Below are 12466 nucleotides of genomic sequence, written 5' to 3'. Positions count from 1 at the left end.
TGTTCACCAAACCTACCTAAAAACAAGGTAGTTCACCTACTTCTTGACTTTAACAAAGTACAATAAAATCTAAATGACTTTAACAAAATTTCTCCAAAAACTATCAACAACACTTGCATCAATTTCTTCAATGGAGCTGTAGCTGTAACTTTAACAGGTTTTCCTGTTACACGAATTTGTTTTGTTCATTTGCTTTGTTTTTTTCGATCCTTTCTTATTTTCTTTTGCTCCTTTCGATCTATCCTTGCACTTGTGAGGATATCTTAGTTTTCTTTTGCTTGGTGTCATCAGATGAAAGAAAGGAGAATCTTTGCTTGGCTGGTATGTGATAAACTTACAGAGTCTTTAATAAATTTGCTCTTATGGACACCGTGACTAGAGTTTAGAAGGTTAAACATAGGATAGAAGCTCATAAATGAGGGACATCATTTTACTTCAGGTTTATCACTGGAAGGATATGCAACAGGTGTTGGACAATACCCCTTGGCATTTCGAAAAATAAATTATTAGTTCTTCATGAAATCATGTGGGATAAGCAACCTTCAAATTTAGAATTCTTTACCAGTCCACTGCGGGTAAGGGCTTTTGATTTGCCTTTGAGGTCTACGATAGAAGGGATAGCCAAATTAATAGGTGCGAAGATGGGGAAGTTAATAGAGGGTACCAAGAGAATGAAGCTATATGGGGGGAAGTATACTCAGTTCCGGGTTCTTATAGATCTCAGGAAGGCCTTAGTGCATAGTACTATGATTAAGTTTAATGAGAAACAAATTTGGGTGCCTTTGAAGTGTGAAAGCATGTCATTTTTTTGTTATCTCTATGGTAAATGTGGTCGCTCTGTAAAGCAATGTGATGAGGCAGATAAGCTAGGCTTGTTAGAGAAAACTCAGTTGGTGTATGGAGAAGAACATAGAGCTTTATCATTTCATAAAAACATTAGTTTCAGTGCTGGTGTTAGAGAACAAAGAATCATGCATCCAAAAAACTAATTTTCCAACCAAAACTGCTGTCAAAGGTACCAATTCATCCTTTCAATGATTCCTCTGCTACAGAAATGGGTGACAGAAATCATTCTGCTCCTGTAGTTGATGAATCAAATGAGATTATTCTTGACTAGCTGCAACAAATGAATGTGAGAGAGAAACAAAAAAGGTAGCAAACTACCGTATCTGATTCAAAAAAATTTTCTCTCTTCCACGAACCTTAACACTTCAAATAAACATGAACATGTGAATACTCAAAATTTTGAGGCTCAAAAGGCTTGTCTTCCCGGACTGCAAACAGTCCGGCCGGGCCGGAGGCCATTCGGAAAGTTCACTGAAAGTATGCCAATATGGTACTTGAAACGTCCGGAAAATTACGAGGATCACAGAACTGATCCTGAAATATTTTTTGGAGGTACGGAACTCCCGAAAAAGCCTTTAAAATGAAAAACTAGCAAGTGGACCGTCCACGGCGGCGGCGCCCACCCTCCAGCCTGGTTTTTCCTATAAATATAGCCCCGAATCGACAGTTTTAGGCACTCAGTCTGTGTTGACGGACGCTCTCTTTTCTCCTACGCTCCTTGCGGTTCTTTTACTGCTTTTCTGCATTTAGTGTAGGCTTTTATTACTCTGCTGTTGTGATATTTGGTCACTTAATTAAATTAATTTTAATTAATATTCCCCAAACGAGGAGCTTAATCTGGAATTTTCAAGCTGAAGCTAAGAAGCGGCCGCCGATTAACTCAGGTAGTAACGAAACTCTGCCCATTTAATTTCAGCATTTTGTGCATATTTCTCTTCTCCTCTAAATTCTAATTAAACAACTGCATTCACACCATAATCATTTTGGCAGCAAATTGCCTTGAATAAATAAGTTTAGGCTAAAATGCCCGGTTAATCAATAATCGTGGTATTAATGCTAAACTTCGAACATATTGGCTAAAGTGCCTAGTTAATTAATAACTACGGTGTAATTGCCTTTATTTCGAACAGATCGGCTAAAAGTCCAATTAATCAATAATTGTGGCTAAAAGCCTATTTTTTGGCAACAAATTGCCTACGGTTTAATCAATCGCTTTTGGCAACAAATTGCCTATAATTCAAATAACCACCTTTTTGGCGACAAATCGCCCAAGTAATCACCTTTTCTTTGGCAATAAATTGCCTAAATTACATATCATCTTTTTGGCACAAATGCCTTAATCATTTTGGCGACAAATCGCCCAACAAAACCCATTTGGCACAAATGCCCTTAATCATTTTGGCGACAAATCGCCTAACCAATCTTTGGCAACAAATTGCCTAATCAAATATCAACTTTTGGCACAAATGCCTTAATCAACCATTTTGGCGATAAATAGCCCAAACATCAATTTTTGGCAATAAATTGCCCAATCAAACACCTTTTGGCAACAAATGCCTAAAACAACAAATCAATCAATCTTTGGCAAAAAGTGCCTAAAAAATGCACGAAGCATGCACACACTCATGCATAAAGCATACCCCTTCAAGATGCCTTTGAATAGGCTTTATCGAACTACGTCGGCTTTGATCTCTTATTCAAACGAGAGTACGTAGGCATGTTCGGGATTTAACCCCGAGCGGCAAGTCGAAATCATCAAAACTCTTTATTGGTCCAATTGCATCAAATTACCTTGCAAAGCATTTGCACTTAGGTTAGTTAATCAGCATGATATGGTCTCGGGATCCACCTCGGGTTCGTAGATTGTGCCTTAAACTTTGGGATAATTAATCTAGACTTAGGTTAATTACAATTGGAGTCATTTAGGGTTCTTTCTTAGTTTTTCCTTATAAAAATAAACTAGGTGGCGACTTCATAAAACACACACACGTGAGCATACCTCGTTCTAGCACCAATTTTGCCTTCGGGGGAGGGTTCACAGAACCCCCAATTGTTGTACCTGTTATACTTATCGCCATATAATCATTGATCACCAAAACCCAACCACAGACCACACATATACATACCTGATAACCAGAATCAGTTGCCCACTTCTCAGACTTCACTAAATGCCCAAGAACTTACATCAGCACCAAAAAACCAAAAATGTGAACAACTTCACCATCCTCCATTCCCAACCTACCAACCATTACAAGCATCCCAAAAAACCTCAACTCCCTCATCAATAATATATTCAGATCCTCCATCTCACATTCAAAGTAAATTTGATTAATAGACTCCTCAAACTACCCCTATCCATATCCCATGACCCAAAACTTTGTGGAAAAGATTAGCTTGGTCAATTGAAGAGAATGAGGACTGATTTTGAGAATGCTTTGCTTGTAGGAAAGTGCCAGGTAAATTCCTTTGATGCAATTACTTCTATGGTAATTGATCATGTGGTTAAGAAAAATAAGAATGTTATTTCAAATTGTCTAGATGATAATTCTCTTTTAATGGTGGAGGGCAGTCCCGCCGACAGCCATAAGTCTACTGGGCTGGAATTTCATGGGGGCTTAGGAACCATATTGCAATTCAAAATTTGAAAAAGCTCTTAGAAGCTAGAAGTTCCAACATAATATTCCTTTTGGACATGAAATTGGTGGATGCAGAAATGACTAAAACTTGTGAGACCTGTGGTTTTCATAGGTATATTATTGTTCCTTGTGTTAGAAATGTTGGTAGAAAAGGAGGTCTGCGCTTAATATGGTGTAGGATATTCAAATTCAGCTGTTTTCTACCTCTTTTCATCATGTTAATATGAGTGTCACTGGATGTTGGAGTTTACTGTTAAATAATCTTTAATATAGCCCAGATCTATTGTTTATAAAATTTATTTGACAAGAATATACAATAATCGGAAGCGTGACTTGATCCATAACAGCAGATTTATGTTATGGGTTACCTTGTTGCGACAATTCGATTCTCACTGTAACAGCAGAATCTATGTTTCTTCCTCTGGCCTTTTGTCCGTAAGTTTTCTCTCAATGGTTAGAGAATAATCAACAGCTACGGGAGTTTCTTTTGTGAGCTTTCTCAAACAAGCTATCATCGTATGTGTTTGAGGCAACTGTCACACTCTCTATTTTTGTTTTCCTTTCTGTGTGTACCCTAAGCTGTCGATTCCTTTTACTTTTATGAGGCAGAGGAAGAGTATTAAAACCCTAACTGACACTTATCCATTAAGCCCAATAACCATCATCTTGGGCCACCTTAATTAGAACCAGCCCTTTAATCACATGGGCCACATATAGACTATTAAATAATCTAACAATCTCCCCCTTGGCCCATGTGCATTTTTTGAATCTATCATGTTTACCTTAATTAGAAATAAGATGATCGGATTATGGCGGTCACAAGTCATTAATCGACATGATTCTTTCCATATATCACAGACCACTTCAATTCATAAAACTTTAATGGAGAAACTATTCAACAAACAATACATTGTTACAATCAACTGTTATTGTTATCTCACTTAAACCATTATTGTATACATCTGTAATGTGGATAACACATAAATAAGCAAAACACATCTTTAATTGAATTCCCAAGTGTCACAATAATATGAGCAAAACAACCAGATGTATATATATATACAAGTTTAAACATCATGCTAATAAGGACTTATCTATAATGCCCATCCTATCAACATAGCCAGTGAAGATTTTGGGCGGTAAACCTTTAGTTAGCGGATCCGCTATCATCAGATCAGTACCGATATGCTCAATTGACACTTTGTGTTTTTGCACTTCTTCTTTCACAGATAGGTACTTTAAATCCATGTGCTTTGCACCCTTAGAGTACTATCATTCTTAGAGAAGAAGACAGCTGCGGAATTATCACAGTAAATTCTCAACGGTCTAACTATACTGTCGACAATGCCTAGACCTAAGACAAAGTTCCGCAACCACAATGCATGAACAGTGGCCTCAAAGCATGCCACAAATTCAGCCTCCATAGTGGAAGTAGCAATGACAGACTGCTTTCCACTTTTCCATGATACTGCTCCTCCAGCTAGAAGAAACTAGTCAAATGTAGACTTTCTCGAATCTACACAACCGGCATAGTCTGAATCCAAGTATCCCACCACTTCTAGATGGCTGGACTTTCTATAAGTGAGTATATGATCCTTAGTGCCTTGTAAATACCTAAGTACTTTCTTTGCAGCTTTCCAATGGTCAATCCCGGGATTACTTTGATATTGCCCTAACATTCCTACGGCGAAACTAATATCCAGTCTAGTACATGTCTCAACATACATTAAGCTCCCAACCACTGACGCATATGGAATAGACTCCATCTCTTTACGTTCCAAATCATTTTTAGGACATTGCATTTCGCTGAACCTATCTCCTTTCTGAATTGGAACTATTCCTGCGGAGCATTTTTCCATTCTGAATCTCTCTAATGCCTTATCAATGTAAGCTCTTTCAGACAATCCTAAAAGTCCTTGTGATCTATCACGGAATATTTCTATTCCAATCACAAAGGATGCCTCTCCCATATCTTTCATTTCAAAGTTCTTAGAGAGAAAACCCTTTACATCATGCAACAACCCAACATCATTCGCAGCAAGAAGAATGTCATCAACATATAGGACTAACATAATGAGCTTGCTGCCACTGACCTTCATATAAATACATCGATCAACAGTGTTTTCTATAAAACCATATGAAGTGATGGTATTATTGAACTTAAGATACCATTGACGGGAAGCTTGCTTCAGTCCATATATTGACTTCTTTAACTTACACACCAAGTTTTCTTTTCCTGTGACCACAAACCCCTCTGGTTGGTCCATATATACTTCCTCCTCTAAGTCACCATTAAGAAAGGCTGTCTTTACATCCATTTCGTAAAGCTCTAGATCATAATGAGCCACCAAAGCCAATTAATTCTTAAAGAGTCCTTTTTGGAAATTGGAGAAAATATCTCTTTATAATCAATGTCATCCTTCTGAATGTAACCTTTAGCAACAAGTCTAGCCTTATATCTTTCAATGTTACCCTTGGAGTCCCGTTTGGTTTTAAAAACCCATTTACAACCAACTTGTTTTGACCCCTCAGGCAACTCGACTAAATCCTAGACCTGATTATCACTCATTGATTGCATTTCTTCCTTCATGGCATTAAACCACTTTTCAGAATTATCACATTCCATGGCTTTCTAGAAAGAGACTGGATCCTTATCAATGCTCAATTCACATTCATGCTCAAGTGAGTAAACTACATAATCACTAAAAATAGCTGGCTTTCTTTGCCTTTTTAACCTCCGTAATCCTATTTCTTGTGAAACCACTTGATCATTCGTGAATTGTTCATTATTTGCTGGTTCATCATTTATATGGTCATTTTGTGGGTTTGGAATGTTGTTTTATTGTTCAACCATGTTGTTAAACCGTGATACAACAAGTGGAACAACAACCGAAGAAGAGACATTAGGAAAATCCATCTGAGTTGGATTTTCAATCTGAATCTCTTGCACATTCACCTTACGTGGTTCACTGCTGCCACTAATTTAGCCATTTTCAATAAACCGAGCATGACCAGACTCAATAATTCTCGTACTATGGTTAGGACAATAAAATCTGTACCCTTTTGACTTTTCAGGATATCCTATGTAAAATCCACTAACCGTTCTAGCATGAAGCTTCTTTTCATGTGGATTATGTATCCTTACTTCCGCTGGGCAACCCCAAACATGAAGATGCCTCAAATTAGGTTTCCTTCCTGTCCACAGTTCATAAGGGGTCTTAGGAACTGCCTTACTAGGAACCCTATTAAGTAAATATGCAGAAGTCTTTAATGCATGCATCCATAATGATAAAGGTACAGTACAATTATTTAGCATACTCCTAACCATTTCCATAAGAGTACGATACCGCCTTTCAGCTACACCATTCTGTTGAGGTGTACCTGGCATTGTGTATTGCGCATAAATGCCACGACTTTCAAGGAACTTTGCAAATGGACCTGGACATTGTCCATTTTCATTAAATTTACCATAATATTCACCACCTCTATCAGATCTCACCACTTTAACTTTTCTATTTAACTGCCTTTCTACCTCATTAATGAATATCTCAAGGATATCCACAGATTGAGCCTTTTCATGCAGTAAATATACATAACCGTACCGTGAGAAATCATCGATAAAGGTAATAAAATATTTTTCACCACCCCAAGAGGGAACATCAAAAGGGCCACATATATCAGTATGTATAAGTTCAAGCAATTCACTGCTTCTTGTGGTTGGATTCTTTAATGTGTGCTTAGTTTGCTTACCTTTAATGCAATCTATACACACGTCCCAGTCAGTGAAATCCAATTGAGGTAAGATTCCACCTTTCACTAACCTCAAAATCCTTTCTTTGGATATGTGACCTAACCTTTGATGCCACAAAAAAAGCAGAACATTCATTATGTGCACTATGTTTAATACCTATATTGTGTTCAATATTAAACAGGGATTCAATAAATTCAGCATCAAGATTAAAACGATACAAACCATCAATCAAAGTACCAGAACCATAATAGTACTTAAGTTTGTATAATGAAAAAACACCATTACAAATCTTAAAACTGAAACCAACATTATCCAACCTCCCTACAGAAACTAGATTTCTAGTACATTCAGGAACATAGAGACACTTTTCAAGATCCAGATAACAACTAGTGTCCAGGATCAATCTATAAGTCCCAATTCCTTTATGGCTTGGATCAATCTATTCGTGCCTTCATTCTGTTTCTCATGAATAGGAACTTTTCAGTTTCGTTTATGGCTTGGATCGAAAGAAATCCCTGTATAATATGAGACATATGAGTAGTTGCACCAGAATCTAACCACTAGGTATTATTATGCACTTTAATAAGATTTGATTCAAAACATACTGAAATATAAAGTATACCTTTCTTTTCAAACCAAATCTTCCTTTTAGGACAGTCCTTCTTGAAGTGACCATTCTTCCTACAGAAGTAACACTTCAATTCCTTATGGATTTGGCCCTCATTAACCTTCATTGGGGCACTATCCCTTTTCTTGCCTTTCTTCCCTGATTTGTTGTTGCTGCTATTAGCTCCATTATGAATGTGAGATTGATAGAGTGTTCCTTCAATTTCTTAAATCTCCTTCCTCTTGTATCAACATGGCCTTGATTTCCTGAATGTTCCATTTTTCCTTAAGGGTGTTGTAATTCACCTGGAACTGACCAAACTCAAGAGGAAGTGAGTTAATAATAAATTGAATTAAAAAGGATTCACTCACATCTATTCCTATTGATTTCAATTTGGCTGCCAAATTCTGCATGGCAGTCACATGATCATGAATGGATTGTTACCAATTAAACTTCTTGATCGTCAGCTCACTCATCAAGGATCCTATGATGGACTTGTCAGCTATGTCTGATTGGGAGTATTCCTTAATTTTCAATATGTACTCTCTCGCATTGTCTGTTATGGGCATTGATGGTTTAATATTTTCAGCCATTGTCATCCCCATTAAGTTCAAGCTTAGCCTGTTAGATCGCTCCCAAGCCTCACAATGAGACTTGTCAGCTTCAGTGCTGGTCTCTGTAATGGCTGCTGGCTTTTTAGAGACTAATGCTAGATCCAAGTCCAGAACTCCTAACTGATAATGGATTTGTTCGGACCAATCAGCATAGTTCAATCCATTGAACTTAATCAGCCCAGTGCCCATAGCAAACATGTTAAAGGAAGCTGCAACATTACACATATACCATACGTTAATGCTTTGAGTAAGCAAAAAATGGATTCAAACAAATAACAACTTTAATTATGCATCTAGATTCACCTTTGGGTAATATTTAAATGCATAGCTTTAATCAATAATGATGTCAAGAAGAAAAATACTTTAATAGACTTTCATTGTGGAGCCTTTAAGCCTTTAAGGAAGTCTATAGCACGCCCGTGCTCGTTGCAGCACGCCCGTGCTTCTTTCTGGAATCCTGTTACATTTTTTTTTTTTATATTCCATTCAATTATTCAATAATGCTCCATACAATATGTATGTTATCTTTGGATAGACATTCATATTAATTAGTACAATGATAAGTCTCTTTAATGCCATTGATTATAATTAATGGTCTACCTTTGGGTAAACTAACAAATTATAATCAACGAACTCAATTGTTCAATTTTAACTTTCATGTCATTTAACGGCATCACACAAATATAAACAATTGAAAACTGCATAATCAATGTCTAAAACAATCCAAACAAGACCACTTTAGTGACTAACAAGTTTTTCATTCACTAAATATTGATTTATGCAAAACTTTTTATGAGATTGAATTAAGATCTCAAAACTTTAACGACATAACCCAATAATATGTCATAACCATTCTCTATAAATAACAGTATAATAATTTATAGAGCATAAAGAAAACAAACAGTTTTCAATTTCTATAATTTTTGGCTTCGCTTATACCGGATAAATCAACTTCACAATACGAAATTAATTGTCATTAATTAAGCCAAACAAAACACTATCAAACAAATCTAGAACAGGTACAGGCTCTGATACCACATGTTAAATAATCTTTAATATAGCCCAGATCTATTGTTCATAGAATTTGTTTGACAAGAATATACAATAATCGGAAGCGTACCTTGATCCATAACAGCAGATCTATGTTATGGGTTACCTCGTTGCGACAATTCGATTCTCACCGTAACAGCAGATCTACGTTTCTTCCTCTGGCCTTTTGTCCGTAAGTTTTCTCTCAAAGGTCAGAGAATAATCAACAGCTACGGGAGTTTCTTTTATGAGCTCTCTCAAACGAGCTATCACCGTATGTGTTTGAGGCAGCCGTCATATTCTCTATTTTTGTTTTCTTTTCTGTGTGTTTCCTAAGCTGTCGATTCCTTTTACTTTTATAAGGCAGAGGAAAGGTATTAAAACCATAACTGGCTCTTATCCATTAAGCCCAATAACCATCATATTGAACCACCTTAATTAAAACCAGCCCTTTAATCACATGGGCTACATATAGATTATTAAATAATCTAACATTTACAGGAACTTATGGCTAGCCGAAAGACTTATTGAAACACCAAACATGGGATTCGACATTTATCTAGTGATTTTGATTTGCATTAGTTGTGGAGGGGACTTTAAACCTTGTACCAAAATGAAAATTCTAGAGGCAACCTCAAAGGTCCAAGAAAATTATAGCAGTTTCATTTAGCGGTTGAAAACCGAAATTCGATTTTCTTTAAAACCAAACGAAGCTGAAAGAATTTTGGAAACCAAACCAAACTGGTTGGTTCGGTTCAGTAGGCATTGGTTTGATCAAACGGTTTGGTTTTACTCAGAAAATAAATATTTTGTAATTACCGATCCAAATACCGAAACCAAAATTATGAAAATTTTAACCGAAATCGAATCCAAAGATCGAATAACTGAACCAAAAACCGAAAGTAATTTGGTTCGGTTCGATTTTTGGTTTTATCCAAAGTTTGCTGTCCCGTAGTTTCATTCAACTCTAGATGATAGTCAGTTACTGACTTGAGTTTAAGGGGTTATCAATTCACATGGACAAATGGACAAGGCGACTCCATAATATTCAAGAACGAATTGACAGGTATGTTTCTTCAGCTTCATGGATTGATATATTTTTTTAATTATTCTGTAGGTCATTTAGTACGAGTTGCTTTTGGGCCATTGCCCAATTCGTCTGGTTTGGAATGACCAAAGGAGTAAGAAGAGAGAGAAAGGAGATCTTTTCGTTTTGAATTCACGTGGTTGAGAGATGCGTCATGTAAGGAGGTAATTAAAGAAAGTTGGGAAGACTTTTTTTTCTAGGGCAGAGGATTGAGGATTGAGGATTCAAGAGAGTATTTCTTCTTGTGGGATAGCTTTGAAAAACTGGAAGAGAACCATTTTGGCTTTGTTAATAATCTTAAAAAAAAAAAGGTTGTAATAATCTAAATTATACTTTTTATCAATTTTATATACTTATTTTTTTTTTCAGATACAATATATATATATATATATATATATATATATATATATATATATATATATATATATTCACATTTTTGTTTTGGAATCAAGAAAGAGACAACTGATAATTTCATTTTCTGAAAGTAGTGTGCAGTGAGCCCCAGCTTAAAATTTTCACAATTTTTAATTAATCAAAATGCATATTCTAACACAACAGTTAACCTTGGTTACTCTGGATTAAACCTTTTTTTTTTTAGCAGAAAAACAAAAATTGATTAATCCTATTAAATAATGTAATAAGTTAGCCTGAAAGGGTTTATTCTCTCGTCAACCTTTAAATACCGGATAGAAATATTCATGGCAGCAAAATAAATAAATAAATAATAACAAGCTGGAGTGAGAAAAGTTCTTTTTCTTCAAAATTAAAGCAGAAGGAAAAAAAGAAAAAGAAAAGAAAGATGCAAGATTACAACCAAAGATAAGAGGAGACAGAGATGCAGAAATTATTAAGACTACTCCAGATTTCTTGGACTGAACTGAACCTGCAACTTCCTCCGTGAATCATGCAGGTTTTCCGGCTGGAGGAGGCTTCTTGGCCGGAAAATGAGAGGCTGTACCAGTAGCAGTAGCAGTTGTGGATTGCTCTTGATGGTGCTGAGTTATGGAAGGATTTGTGGATTTCTCATTTATAGCAGTAATGCCTTGAACTCTTGCCGTTGCTTGCCCTAGTAAGTCTCCTAAAGACTCATCGCCGGTCAGTAACTCCGGCGGAAGAACTTGAGATGCTTGCCGTCTGTGGCGAGACATTATTGCTCTGGTTTGGGGTTTTGAGAGAGTGTTATGTGTGAGAGAAAGAGATAGAGATTTGGGAACAAAGACACTTTGTATTTTAATGGTTGAGAGGGATATAAGAGAAATTTGAATTATTGAATACTAAGATGGTACGATGATATTTGAGTCCCCAATTAATAGAAATTTATATATATATATATATATATATATATATATATAATGTTATTTTTTTCACATTTCATATTTTTTGAGTCCCTATATATTTAATGTTTATTTTAATACCATACCAGTATAAATTAAATGAATATTTTTGGGAAAAAATATGTTTAATATTCTAACAAAAAAATGTTTTCTTTAATTTAATAGAAAATTTTCCCTATATAAAATGTTATTAATGAATAAATATGTTATTTTGTTGTTTATATCTTTACAAAGAAATTGTTACTTGTCAATTAGGCGTAGTCTTATTGGTTTTTTTTTACTAATGTAAAGAGTGAGAAGTCTCAAATTTGATTTTTCTCAATTATAACAGTTTTCATTAATTTGGTATGTCAAGGGAATTGCTAGCCTTGTTATGTAAGGGTAAGTAGTACTCGGTCCGGGCCGAATAACCGAACCGAATAGACTAATTTCAATTTGGTTTGGTTAGATTTTAAGATATCAAGTTATTGTTCGATTTGAATATTAATAACCGAATGAATTTCATTTTTTGGTTCGGTCATTTGCATAGCTAATCGAATTTATTTTTAAGTCCAAAAGAGAT

Source organism: Jatropha curcas, chromosome 5, assembly GCF_041381405.1.
Source record: "Jatropha curcas cultivar XTBG-Jc1 chromosome 5, XTBG_Jcur_1.0, whole genome shotgun sequence".
NCBI classification, from domain to species: Eukaryota; Viridiplantae; Streptophyta; class Magnoliopsida; order Malpighiales; family Euphorbiaceae; genus Jatropha; species Jatropha curcas.
Note: the sequence above shows the minus strand (reverse complement) of the source record.